The 15,519-nt window shown below is 33.4% G+C and overlaps 1 long non-coding RNA gene across 5 annotated transcripts in view; it reads left to right on the top strand.

Moving 5' to 3' along the window:
• LOC102138819 (uncharacterized) overlaps nucleotides 1–15,519 on the top strand; it is a 996,710-nt gene that overhangs the window by 395,568 nt on the left and 585,623 nt on the right. The gene's annotated exons all lie outside the window — the stretch shown is intronic.

The raw sequence follows: 15,519 nt of genomic DNA, 5'->3' as shown, positions 1-15,519 counted from the left end.
TTAGAAGTATGTTGTTCAATTTCTATATATTTGGAAATGTCCCCAAAACCCTTTTCTTGCCGATTTCTAGTTTTAATTGTGTTGCGACAGGATAATATATTTTGTGCAATTTCAGTTTTATGGCCTGGTGGACCTGGGGAATCTTCCATGTGCACTTGAGAATAATGTGCGTTTGGTAGTGTTGATTGGAATGTTCTTTAGGTATGTTTTACATCTATAGTGTTGTTCAAGTCTTATATATCTTTGTTTATCTGAAGTCTAGTACTTCTTTCCATCATTCAGAGTAGGCTATTGAAATCTCTTATTTTTGAAAGTCTCCTTTTTAAAAACAACTGTCAATTTTGATCTATCTTTTTTGGAGACTATGTTGTTTATCACATACATGTTTTCAATGGTTATTTTTTTGGAGGGACTGATCCTCTAATTATACAATGACCCACTCTGTTTCTAGAAACATTTCTGTCTTAAAGCTTATTTTGTCTGGTAATAATGTAGCTACTCTGACTCGCTTATGCTTTCTGTTTGCATCAAGCTTGCATTCTTCCATCTCATCTTTTCACTTTCAATGTATTTAAATTTTTTTTTTCTTTGAGATGGAGTCTTGCTGTGTTGCCCAGGCTGGAGTGCCCTGGTGCAATCTCAGCTCACTGCAACCTCCGCCTCCTGGGTTCAAGTGATTCTCACACCTCAGCCTCCCAGGTAGCTGGGATTACAGGTGCCCACCACCATGCCAGGCTAATTTTTTTTTATTTTTGTATTTTTAGTAGAGACAGGGTTTCACCATGTTGGCCAGGCTGATCTCGAACTCCTGACCCCAAGAGACCCGCCCACCTTGGCCTCCCAAAGTGCTGAGATTATAGGCATGAGCCACTGCGCCTGGTCTAAATCTTTAAATTTCAAGAGTTTACCTTTTAGACAGCTTATACTTTGGCATTGTTTTATACTTTGGTATGATGATCTCTGGCTTTTGTTGGACTATTCATCTACTTACACATTTCATGTTATAATTAATGTTGGTGGATTTATATCTGCCATTTTGCTATTTGTTTTCTGTATGTCTTACTCACATTTTTTTCTTCTATAGTGCCTTTACTTCCCTCATTTGCAATAAGTAGATATTTTCTTCTGCACTTTATTTTTTTAGTTAGCTTTAGTGACAGCTCTAGAGTTTTCAACATGCATATTAACTCATAAGAATCTACTTCAGATTTATTGGACCTTTGTTCTAGAGAAATATGACAATTTTACTCCAATATAGTTCTATTCTCTCCACCCATATTTGTGCTATTATTATCACATATATCTATATATGTTACAATCCTGACACAGTGTTATAATTATCGCTTTTTATCATCTCATGGCTTTTAAAGAAGCTAAGAGAAGAAAGGAGAAGATATTTTACATAATTTTTATATTAATATTCTTATTTACCATTTCCTTTTCTCATTATCTTTTTCCGTATGGCGTTGGCTTTTTGCTCCACCATGTTCTCATTACTTTCCTCCTCCTTTTGGCTGTCTTGTTCAATATATTATATTTCTATATGTTACATTCCCAGTGATACCATTTTAAAGCTATTGCATTGTGCTTTTATTTTAAAAATTGGTTGATAGTAAGGGAAAAAAAAATTTTAATTATATCTCATGGAGTCTACAGTTCCTGCCTGTGTTTGGCTATGAATGAGTAGCTTACAGGTACCCTCTCTTTTATCCTCTCTTGTTGCTCTTAAGTGACTGCAGTCTAGCACATGTGCACAGCCTTCCAGAACACTAGAGGTGACTGTGAACTTAGTAGGTCCTCTTCGATTGTCTCTTTCCATGTATCTCTGTGTTCAGTGTTCTTGTTACTCTGTCACTTCCTTTGTTTCTACTAGAATCTTGGAGCTGTTCGAATTCTGATTGCTTGCATTATGATCTCTGTTGTTTGTGACTTTGTGCCTGGACATAGATTCCTCCTCAATGCATTGCAAAGGCCTTCTGGTCTGACTGGAATACATCATACACAATTCAGACCTAGAGGAAAGTTTGGAGGCTCCAAGTCTCCTGACTTCCCTGCATGGAGACTACATTGCAGAGCAGACTCTGGAGGGGGGATTGGAACCATCCATCTTCATTGGATGCTATGTCCCTCTGGAATATACTTCTGCAACTCTGAGTTGAAGGAATGGAGGAAGCCTTTGGTTCAAATGCCACAGCCCAGCCCCCCCCACTGTCTTTAATAAGGTTTAGGGATTATCTTGAATAAATGTTTCTCAATTTACTTTATTCCCTTTGGTCAGGTTCCAGATAATTTAAAACATTGTCTAATGATTTTAACTAGTTCAATAGTTGTTTTCTACGGAGATCCTCATACAGGCATTCTCGCAGTTACCTGATTACCTTGAGATCTGTCATTTTCCTGTTTTCTATCTGCCACATGTGTTCTATAAACCCTTTTCTTTCTTTTGAATTAATCAAATGTTATGTGTTATTTTCTGTAGTTGGCTTTTAGCTGTATTTTACTGCTTTGTTATTTTACTGGTTGCTTTAGGGTTTATAGGACACATCTTTGTCAGCTTTCTGTCATGTAATATTATATTACTGCATATAAGAATCTTACAATAATATACTTCTAATATTGCCCCTCTTAATCTTTTTGTTACTGATAACACACTTTATATTTCACTCTTCATTGCTAAAATAGGTAGACAGATACATAGATGCATAGATAGATACCACATAACTAACACTTAACCCCTTTAACAATTATTTTATTATAGTTTTGCCTTTTTTAAAGTTCCTTGTATATGGAATTAGATACTATTCAGCCATTTGAATCTACCTCCTTTCACTTAGCAAAACACACTAAAAATTTATCCATATTGTTGCTGCATAAATCCATAGTTCATTTTTATCATGGAATAGAATTATATTGTATGAATTTACTATAGTTTTTCTATTTTCCAGTTGAAGATGAGATCTAGGTTATTTGTAATGGTTGACAATTATGAATAAAATGCTAAATATATTTGTGTACAGGTTTTCATTTGAACAGGAATTTTCATTTCTCTAAGGTTCATATTTAGGAACATGATGCTGAGTCGTACGGCAGGTGTTTATAAGAAACTTCCAAATTGTTTACTAGAATATATTATTTCATACCTCCACCAGGGAGGTATGAAAGTTTCAAATATTCTACTACCTAAACAGCATTTGGGAATGCCGGTGTTTTGAAATTTTAGACAAATTTTGACGGAGCAATGTGTTATTGTGATTTTAATTTGCCTTTCTCTAATAATAAATGGCATTGAGTATATTTCATGTGTTTATTTGAAATCTGTTTATATTATTTTATAAAATGTCTCTTCAGATATTTTGCCCATAATTAAGGGCTATTTGATTTCTTTTTTTTTTAACAGGCATACCTTATTTTATTGTTCTTGTTTTATTGTGTTTCACAGATTTTGTGTTTTATAAAATTATTATTATTATTGTAACTTTTATTTTAGGTTTGGGGTACATGGGAAGGTTTGTTACAAAGGTAAACACATGTCATGGGAGTTTGGTGTGCATATTATTTAATCACCCAGGTATTAAGCTAAGTTCACCATAGTTATTATTATCTTATTGTTGAGCTTTAAGCATTATTTCTCTAGTCTGGATTCAAGAGCTTTGCAGGAAATGTGACTTGTACATTTATATTCTCCCAGTCTGTGACTTGTCTTTTCATTTCCTTGATAGTGTATTTTAGGTAGCAAATGTCTTTGACTTTATAAATTTTCTTTTATCCATTTTTTAGATATTGTACTTTTAGGTTGTATCTAATAAGTCTTAGCCCAAAGTTAGGCAAATTTTCTCTTCTGTTTTATTCTGAAACTTTTGTTATTTACACTTTAGACTGAAGACTGCAATATGCATTTGATTTAATTTGTGTTGATTGTGAAGTATACAACATGATATTATTTGTGTTTCTACATGGATGTCCAATATTGGAGCAATTCTAATATTATTGATTTTTTTTTTACCTTTGTCAATAATCAGTTGACTACATTTTGAGGGTTTATTTCTCAGCTTTCCTTTCTGTTCCACTTTTCAATATGAACTTTTTAATGATAACACTCTTGCATTATAGCTTTATAGTGAGTCTTAAAAATGATATTTATCCTTCAACTTTGTCCTTACTTTTCAAAAATCCTTTTTGAATCCTTTGTCCTTACTTTTCAAAAATCCAGTTTCAGTTTTCTGCAGTTAGTCAGTTTTCCCAACACCATTTATTAAATCCAGTTAGTCAGTTTTCCCAACACCATTTATTAAATAGCGAATCCTTTCCCCATTGTTTGTTTTTGTCAGGTTTGTCAAAGATCAGATGGTTGTACATGTGTGACGTTATTTCTGAGGCCTCTGTTCTGTTCCATTGGTCTATATATCTGTTTTGGTACCAGTACCATGCTGTTTTGGTTACTGTAGTCTTGTAGTATAGTTTGAAGTCAGGTAGTGTGATGCCTCCAGCTTTGTTCTTTTTGCTTAGGATTGTCTTGGCTATATGGGCTCTTTTTTTGGTTGCACATGAAATTTAAAGTAGTTTTTTTTATACTTCTGTGAAGAAAGTTGATGGTAGCTTGATGGGAATAGCATTTAATCTATAAATTACTTTAGGCAGTATGGCCATTTTCATGATATTGATTCTTCCTATCCATGAGCATGGAATGTTTTTCCATTTGTTTGTGTCCGCTCTTATTTCCTTGAGCAGTGGTTTGTAGTTCTCATTTTAAAATCCTGTCTGATAATCTCAGTACTCTGATTTTTAGTAGTCAATTCATTTCTGTTAAAGGTAATAATTGATATGAGTGGATTTACATCTGCTCTTTTGCAATTTGTTTTCTAAATGTCTCCTGAATTAAAAAAAAAATCTGCTTTTTTGTTCCTTCATTACTGCCTTCTTTTAATGTACCATTTTTTTTCTTTGCTGATTATTTACTAGACCATTTTGAGTTATTTTCATAGTGGTTGCTCTAGTAATTATAATAAGCAACTGAATTTATCATCCTGTTGTATATAAGTAGTAACTTAGTTCCAGTAAAATATAAAAACTTTCATACAGTTTAACCTTATTCTTTTTCTCAAATTTTTCCTCTTTGCTTTATGTATATCTCTATATTATAAACTCAACAATATAGTATTATATAATAATTCTTCTTTTATGGAATTGTCTTTTAAACCAGTCAGGATAAAAGAAAAAATACATATTCATATGTCTTTCAAAATTTCTGCATAATTACCCTTTCTGGTACTTTTTATTGAATTAGAATTACTGACTTGTTATTTTCTTTCATATAGAAGGACTTTTTCTACTACTTCTAGTAAGGCAGATTAAGAACAAATAATTTCAGTCTTTGTTTATCTGAGAAAGTCTTTATTTTGCCTTCAATTTTGATAGATGGTTTTGTTGGGTGTAGAATTATTGCTTGAAGTAGTTTTCTTTCAATGCTTTGAATATAATACTCCACTGCTTTCAAACATTCATTGTGTCTCTTAGAAGCTACATGGTGTGCACATTGCAGTTTACCTATGTGTAACGAGTTGCTTTTCTCTTCAGTTTCAGAGGCTTTCTGTTTTTCTTTGTCTTTTGGCCTGCTTTACTTAATTTTTCAATATGTTTGTAATTGCTGCTTTGAAGTCTTTGTCTGATAAGTCGAAAACTACTTGAGAAGGGAAAAGTACCCGTTTTAGCAGTTGGAATTAATAGGTTAAATGTTTAAATGTGGATTTTATAAATTTTTAATTTATTGAATTAAAAATTGGTAAATGAACTTAAAATTAATTGATCACTTAATTTCAAGTTATTTAGTTTTTATCAATTTTGTATATTGTGAATATTAATGTACCAAGAATATATACAGTATAAAGTCTTTCAGAAATTTCTACCCAGAAAACAAATCCTAAGAATTAGAACTAGTTAAACAAGAGTTTATGAAATATTAGAATGTAACCCACTGGGCATTTTCCAGTAATGTCTAATACTACTACAGGCACACCTCGGAGATAATGTGTCTTTATTTTCAAACCACCACAATAAAATGAACATTGCAACAAAACCAGTAACAGGAAATTTTGGTTTCCAGTGCATATAAAAGATATGTTTATATTACACTGTAGTCTATTAAGTGTGCAATAACATTATGTCTAAAAAACAATATACATACTTTTGAAATACTTTATTGCTAATGATTGTCTGAGCCTTTAGCGAGTTGTAGTCTTTTTCGCTGGGGAAACGTCTTGTCTTGATATTGATGGCTGCTGACTAATCAAGGTGGTGGCTTTTGGTGGCTGTGGCAATTTCTTAAAATAAGACAATAATAAATTTTCCTGCATCAACTGACTCTTCCTTTTACTAAAGATTTCTTTGTAGTATGTGATGCTCTTTGAGCACTGTGAAATGTATATCAAAATTGGAGTCACTTGTCTCAAACCTTAATGCTGCTTTATCTACTAAGTTTGTGTTATGTTTTAAATTGATTGTTTTCATTTCAAAAATATCCACAGCCTCTTCACCAGGAGTAGATGCCATATCAAGAAGTCATATTCTTTGCTCATTCATAAGAAGCAACTCCTCATTAATTCAAGTTTGATTATAAGATTGCAGCAATTCAATCACATATTCAGGCTCCACTTCCAATTCTAATTCTCCTGCCATTTCTACCAATCTGCAGTTACCTTGTCCACTGAAATCATTTTGTAATTTTTATTTTTATGTTAAGTTCTGGGGTACAAATGCAGAATGTGCAGGTTTCTTACATAGGTAAAGGTGTGCCATGGTGGTTTGCTACCCCTATTAACCCATCACCTAGATATTAAGCCCAGCACACATGAGTTACTTGTCCTAATGCTCTCCCTCCCACCACCCAACCAACCAACTGCCCCAGTGTGTGTTGTTCCCCTCCCTGTGTCCATGTGTTCTCATTGTTCAGTTCCCACTTATAAATGAGAACATTCAGTGTTTGGTTTTCTGCTCCTGCATTAGTTTGCTGAGGATAATGGCCTCCAGCTTCATCCATGTCCCTGCAAAGGACATGATCTCATTCCTTTTTTTGGCTGCATAGTATTCCATGGTATATATGTACCACATTTTCTTTATCCTGTCTATCGTTGATGGGCATTTGGGTTGATTCCATGTTTTTGCTATTGTGAATAGTGTTGCAGTGAACATACATGTGCATGTATCTTTGTAATAGAATAATTTATATTCCTTTGGGTATATACCCAGTAATGGGAGTGCTGAGTCAATGGTATTTCTGGTTCTAGATCTTTGAGGAATGGCCACACCATCTTCCACAATGGTTGAACTCACCTTCCCACCAACAGTGTAAAAGTGTTTCTATTTCTCTGCAACCTCACTAGCATCTGTTGTTTCTTGACTTTTTAATATTGCCATTCTGACTGGCATGAGATGGTATCTCATTGTGGTTTTGACTTGCATTTCTCTAATCTGTCTTCCACTGAAATCTTGAACCCCTCAAAATCATACATGAAGGTTGGAATTCATTTCTTCCAAATTCCTGTTAATGTTGAAATTTGGACCTCCTCTCATGAATCACTAACGTTTTTAATGGCATCTAGTGTGGTGAATACTTTCCGGAATGTTTTTTATTTACTTTGCTTACATACATCAGGAGAATCACTATCTATGGCAGCTATAGGCTTACAAAATGTATGTCTTAAATAATAAGACTCTAAAGTCAAAATGACTGCTTGACACATGGGATGCAGAATGGACATTGTTTTAACAGACATGAAAACGTCATTAATCTTCTTATACATCTCAATGGGAAATCTTAAGTGACAAGGTACATAGCCAATGATCAGTATATTTTGAAAGAAGTCTTTTTTTTTTTTTTTGAACAATAGATTTTAGCAGTAGCCTTAGAAATGGTTAGTAAACCATATTATAAACATGTGTTTTAATTTATGTTTTGTCTGTTTATAGAGCACAGGAAAAGTATATTTAGCATAATTCTTAAGGGCCCTAGGATTTTCAGAATGACAAATGAGCATTGGTTTCATTTTAAAGTCACCAAATGTATTACTCTTTTTTTTTTTTTCAGGTTTTTATTTTTTATTTTTTATTTTTTTTTCCTTTTTTTTATTATTATACTTTGAGTTCTAGGGTACATGTGCATAACGTGCAGGTTTGTTACATATGTATACTTGTGCCATGTTGGTGTGCTGCAACCATCAACTCGTCAGCACCCATCAACTCGTCATTTACATCAGGTATAACTCCCAATGCAATCCCTCCCCCCTCCCCCCTCCCCATGATAGGCCCCGGTGTGTGATGTTCCCCTTCCCGAGTCCAAATGTATTACTCTTTATTGAGAGAGTCAGCCATTGAAGTTTGAAGACAGGCATCAGTTTCTTTCTAGCTGTGAAAGTCCTAGATGACATCTTCTTCCAATAGAGTGCTAGTATGTCGACATTGAAAATCTGTTGTGTAGTTGTAGCCACCTGCAATAATTGTCTTAGCTAGATCATCTGGATAATTTGCTGCAGCCTCTCCATCAGGACTTGGTGTTTCACCTTCTACTTTTATGTTACAGATATGGCTTCTTTCCCTGAACCTCATGAACCAAGCACTGCTTGCTTCAAACTTTTCTTTGTCAGCTTCCTTAGCTCTCTCAGACTTCAGAGAATTGAATGAAGGCTTTGCTGTGAATTCGGCTTTGGCTTAAGGGACTATTCCAGCTGGCTTGATCGTCATCTAGATCACTCAAACTTTCTCCATAACTACAATGAAATAGTTTTGCTTTTTTGGTTTTAACCATTCATATGTTCACTGGAGTAGCACATTTCATTTCCTCCAAGAACTTTATTTTTATTTATTTATTTTTTTTTTGAGATGAAGTCTCGTTCTGTCGCCCAGGCTTAAGTGCAGTGGCACGATCTCAGCTTACTCCAACCTCTGCCTCCTGGTTCAAGCAATTCTTGTGCCTCAGCCTCTGGGGAAGCTGGGATCACAGGCACATGCCACCATGCCCTGGTAATTTTTGTACTTTTAGTAGAGATGGGCTTTCACCACGTTGGTCAGGGTGGTCTCGACCTCCTGACCTCTTTTCAGTAACTGTTTGGGGCTAACTAGAGCAAGAGGCCTAGCCTTCAGTGTGTCTCCGCTTTCAAGATGTCTTCCTCATTGAGCTTAATCATTTCTAGCTCTGGATTTAAAGTCAGTAATGTGCGACTCTTCCTTTCACTTGAACACTTACAGGCCATAGTAGGGTTATGAACTAGCCAAATTCCAAAATTTTTTTGTTTCAGAGAATAGGGTTCCCAGGAGAGGGAGAGAGATGGGGGGGCATCCAGCCATTGGAGCACTCAGAACCCGCACAACATTCAGGGATTAAGTTCACAGTCTCATATGGGCACAGTCATGAAGCCCCAACACAATTCCATTAATTACATCAAAGATCACTTGTCAAAAATGATCTTAATAGATATAATACTAATGAAAAAGTTTGGAATATTTGACCCAGATACACAAAGTGGTAATACTGTTAAAAGCATGGTGCTGGCAGACTTTCTTGAGTTATGATTATCAAAAACCTTCCATTTGTAAAAAATGTCCTATCTGTAAAGCTCAACTAAGCAAAGCACAATAAAATGAAGTATGCCTGTGCCAACGTCTCATACTAACATTGTTTTTCAAAAGCTTTACCACCTTTTCCTGCTGCACTGCCATGACGTACTTACCTGCAGCTATGTAAACTGAAACCAAACCACAATATGAGATTATGAGTATTTATCATTTTTCATTCTAATTTGTAATATTAACTAACAATGTAATATTGGCTTCATTTTTATTTTTTGCAGAAAATATTATACTTAAACTATTTTATACTTCAATTATGACAAAATTCAAGTCACAGATTTATTTCCAGTTCATAGTAAAACAAGACTGTTTTACTTATCAATTGGAGAAATATTTCTTTATTTCTTTTTATTTTTTTCTAATACCCAACTTTTAATTGTGCCAACTTTGGTGTAGAATTCCCTCACAAGCTGCGTTATTCTAGTGACCCCCAATGCTTATTCCCAACCCTCTGCATACAACAGAGGAGCCATGAATCCTCAGTTAAAAAAAAGAAAAAAAAGAACTTTATAAGTCCATTTTGTGTCCTGAAGAAGAATACTTTGTGTTTTTCTTTAAGAAAAGAAACCTCCGAGTTTTAACTGGGCACGTAGCCATCACAAGTGCAAACCACACTTCTCAGAGTCCCTTTTAGCCAGGTGCTGTCATATGATGAAGTTTGGGCCAATGGAATATGTGTGAATATAATGTGTGCAATTTCAGAGTCATCTTCTTAAAGTTGTTTGCCCTGGATTTTTCTTTTTCTCTTCTGATGGTGGGGAATGACATGAACCACAGCAGACATCTTGGAATTATTAGCAGGGTGGAACTATCCATCTGCAAAAGACCCCCTTCTACATTTAGACTTTTACATGATAGAAACATAGACATCTATCACAAAAGTTATCACTGCAGAAACTGCAAGTTCATAGCATTAATTCATCAACATATTCCAGGCACTGTTGATAGAAAATGATATTATTTTAAATCATTGGGTTTTTAAACACTTTTTAAATAAAAGAACCCAATATACAAAACAAATAATGGTCAACCTGTTGAAGTAAATCTGCCCTTTCTCATCCACTTTAACCTTAGGTAGGTCTTCAGTTGTTCATGGGAAATCTAGGGACATTCTGATCATAATATCAAAACCACTGTCTTAATAATATTCATGTAATGTTTTATAATCTCAAGCCATTTTATCTGCTTTATTTATTATTTATTTGTTTACAGACAGAGTCTCACTCTGTCGCCCAGGTTGGAGTGCAGTGGCACGATCTCGGCTCACTGTAACCTCTGCTTCCTGGGTTCAAGCAATTCTCCTGCCTCAGCCCCTCAAGTAGCTGGAATTATAGGCACATACCACCATGCCCAGCTTATTTTTGTACTTTCAATAGAGACAGGGTTACTCCATGTTGGCCAGTCTGGTCTCGAACTCCTTACCTCAGGTGATCCACCTGCCTCAGCCTCCCAAAATGTAGGGATTAGAGGTGCGATCCACTGCGTCCAGCATCTGCCTTTTTTATAAGCCTCACAATAAGTTTGAAAAATATTTTTCTTTCAACTTTACAGGTTAAAAACTTTGTGTTGAGAATAGTTATATATCAAAGGCCAAGCATACAACTACCGAAGAGATGACTGACAAAGAAGGAAGAGTAGTTTTTCTACCATTCTTCCCTTGTACCATAACAATTATGAATAGTTGTTAGCTACCATTTAAGGCTACTTAATAAGAAATACATATACATAAAACATAGATTTGAGAATAAATAAAGCATTGCTGCTAAAATCAGATTGTTTCCAATTATGAAAATATAAAGTACATGAATATTGAGAGCATGGAATATAGAAAAATAACATAGCTGTCTTATACTTTCTATTTAGTTTTCAATTTTTAAATTATCTTCTCTGTTTTAACAAAAATATTTGGATGATCAAATAATGCCATTTTATTACAACTACTTTTAATTTGTTTAGAAATTTTAGTAAAGAAGGGAAAATATGAGCTATAATTTTATTTTGCATTCAAATAGCACAATGTGATAGTGAACTTGACACTCAATTCACATTTTGTAGCTAAACACATAGGCTTTTCATTCTTGCGTTCTTTCTGTGTAATACTTTCCTACATACAAACCATCAATAAAATCTCTCATCAGTAGTAAAATGCAAATATTCAAAAAGTGTTACAACTCATTATTATTGGTATTAAGTGATTAATAACTGTCTTTTCATGCACATGTATGTTCACTGCGGCACTATTCACAATAGCAAAGACTTGGAATCAACCCAAATGTCCATCAGTGACAGACTGCATTAAGAAAATGTGGCACATATACATCATGGAATACTATGCAGCCATAAAAAAGGATGGGTTTGTGTTCTTTGTAGGGACATGGATGTAGCTGGAAACCATCATTCTTAGCAAACTATCGCAAGAACAGAAAACCAAATACCATATGTTCTCACTCATAGGTGGGAACTGAACAATGAGATCACTTGGACTCGGGAAGGGGAACATCACACACCAGGGCCTATTATGGGGAGGGGGGAGGGGGGGAGGGATTGCACTGGGAGTTGTACCTGATGTAAATGACGAGTTGATGGGTGCTGATGAGTTGATGGGTGCAGCACACCAACATGGCACAAGTATACAAATGTAACAAACCTGCATGTTATGCACATGTACCCTAGAACTTAAAGTATAATAATAAAAAAATTTTAAAAAAATAACTGTCTTTTGAGTATCTCCAGATTTTGCTATATTCTATTGTTGGCAAACTTTTTCAGTGACAAAATGATCCAAAAATACTTTAAAAGAATCAGAAGAAAGTAGGAGTACCATTAGAGCTGAAATTTTCTTGTGTACCATCCTGCCTTTGAGTGGAAAATAGGTTATTTAATATGTATCTACTACTTTTGAAATGTATTTTTAAATTTGGAATTCAGATATATTCCAGAAACAAAAGTAATATTCACTTGAATTTATAAGCTTAATCAGTTAGATATACTCAAAGGAGAAACTGATCTGTTTTCATAGAATTCTCTACTGATCATTTCTTTAGCATTTGATGTCAATGGTAGATGTCATTCTTTATTTGCCCTATTGAGAATACTTTCTTAAATGAATAAAAAGTAATTTTCTCATGATTGCCTTGGGAAGAATGACTTGGTTCAATATATATTTTAGCTGATAAATACTATGAAATTATTTTGAACTCTGCAGTATATTCATGGACTCTTTTATATATCCCCATATGAAAAATGCAAATATCTTTAACCTTTTTTTGTTGGATCAGCTTAGTATTGAATGTTCTTGTTCTTAGTCACTAATATAAAATGTAATATCTTAAGTCCCTATGGTGCTCTAGGTAGCAATGTACAAGGTATTATCCATTAGACAATAAATAAGTAAATAAATGCTGTAAACCTGTGTACTATGTACAATATATATACACACAATATATACATATATAATATATAGTAACTATATATATTATATATAGATACAGTTATATATAGTTATATATAGTTACTATGTATAGTAATATATAGTATATTTAGTACAATATATAGTATTTATTACTAATGATATATTACTATATAGTATATATAATTACTATATATTAAACTATATATAGTATATTATATATTTGTATATATAAGTATTTGTATATATATTTATATATTTGTGTATATCTACTAACTAGTAACTATAGTAACTATAATTACTATATTATATATAGTAACTATAGTATATATATTTGTATATGTAGTACATAGGTCTACAGCATTTATTTACTTATATATAAATGTGTGTGTTCCATATATATGGAATATATATGTATAAGGAATATATATATTATATGCAAATATATATAAGAAATATACTATATATAACTATATATACTATATACTATATATAACTATATATACTATATATTACTATATAGTATACCATATACTATATACTATATATTACTATATATACTATATATACTAAGTTAATATATACTATATATTATAATATGTATACTGTAATATATAGTATATATATAATTACATATATAAAAACAACTTTATAAACAGTCCTTTTGGAGTTTCCCTCAGTAACCCTTTGTGAGTGGTCATCTCTTTCCTGCCAAGTTCCTCAGGGAGGCAGCATTCCAGTTGGCTTGATTCATCATTATATATTCATTCAACTGTAGATTATATCATATATATTATATATAATGTTATATATACATATATGTTATATATAATATATAGTATATTTTATAGTATATATACTATATACTATAGAATATATACTATATATACTACATATAGTATATATACTATAAGTAGTATATATATTTAGTACTAAATATATTATATATACTATATATACTTACTATATATAGTTACTATATATACTAAGTATATACAGTGTATATATATAGTACATAGGTCTACAGAATTTATTTACTTATTTATATATAAATAAGTGTGTGTTCTTTATATATATGGAATATATATGTATAAGGAATATACATATTATATGCAAATATGCATAAGAAATATACTGTAGATAGAGCACTCATACTTGACTTAACAAAATAAATATTTTTCAATGTATATTGAATGTATATTGGTGCACCCTTATATACATATGATTTGTATTAGACACTCCAAAACTTAATTGGGTTATGAAACTGTTTCTTTAGTAATGATACAACTTCCTGAGCGGGGACCCCTTTCTAGAGCTACTGACTCCAGGTATGAGGACCAGGTACATTGCCTTGGTACTTTAAGCTTAGCTGTTGCTAATTTTAAACTTACTACATTCCTACTCTATGCATTGCTTACAACTTTATAAACAGTCCTTTTGGAGTTTTCCTCAGTAACCCTTTGTGAGTGGTCATCTCTTTCCCGCCAAGTTCCTCAGGGAGGCAGCATGCCAGTTGGCTTGATTCATCAAATTCCAAACCCCTTGGGTTGGGTGAATGATGGTCCCCTAAAAATGCCCAAATCCTAATCCCTGGAACCTGTGAATACTGTACCTTACACGGCAAAATGCACTTTGCAAATGTGACGAAGGTTCTTGAAATGAAGAGGAAATCTTATATTATCTGAGTGGGCCTGCCGTAATCACAAGGGTCTTCATAAGAGTATGGCAGGAAGGTCAAAGTCCAAGAGAGAGAGATGGAAGTACTTAAAGCAGAGGTAAGAGAAGAGAGAAGATGCTGCTGCTCACTTTAAAGATGGAGGACGATGCCTCCTAAGGAATGTAGTCAGTCTCTAGAAGCTTGAGAAGGCAAGGACCCCCGGAAGTAATGCAGACGTACCAACATCCAGATTTTAGACTTCTGACCTCCAGATACGTAAGAAAATACATTTTGTTTTAAACCACTAAATTTGCAGTAATGTGTTAAAGTAGCAGAAAACTAATAAGTGTGCTTTTAAAGGCATCCTTTTCAAGACAATTATTCTTTTTTATCACATCTCTATTCTGTTAAAAATAATCTGTGTTTTAATGTAATTTTTTATACCTCTCATTCGAAGTCTATCCTAAAAATGTAGCTTTTAAACTTGCATTGAAATATTCAGTCATATTTAGGGAAAGATAGAGATGGAAATGATAGTTACATCAAAGAAGTTAATGCCACAGAAATTCCACTGAGAAGGATTACACATAATCATAAATCTATCCAATTCACACAAGTTTTGTGTTCTTTGAAATGTACTTAAAGGCCTTTGCCTGAGAAAGGAATGCTGAAGGCTGTCACATTCCAGAGAATTATTTCCAGTTTGTACATTTCTAAATACAGTTTTCTAAACTAAATATAAAATCGTATTTAGTTATTAGGAAATATATATTTATAAAATAGCATGGAAATAACCTCTAGGAGTAAAAAGACTCCAAGACCCAGTAAGGGCCAA

The sequence above is a fragment of the Macaca fascicularis genome, chromosome 9 (assembly GCF_037993035.2).
Source record: "Macaca fascicularis isolate 582-1 chromosome 9, T2T-MFA8v1.1".
Lineage (NCBI taxonomy): Eukaryota > Metazoa > Chordata > Mammalia > Primates > Cercopithecidae > Macaca > Macaca fascicularis.
Note: the sequence above shows the minus strand (reverse complement) of the source record. Positions and strands in the feature narration are given on the sequence as shown.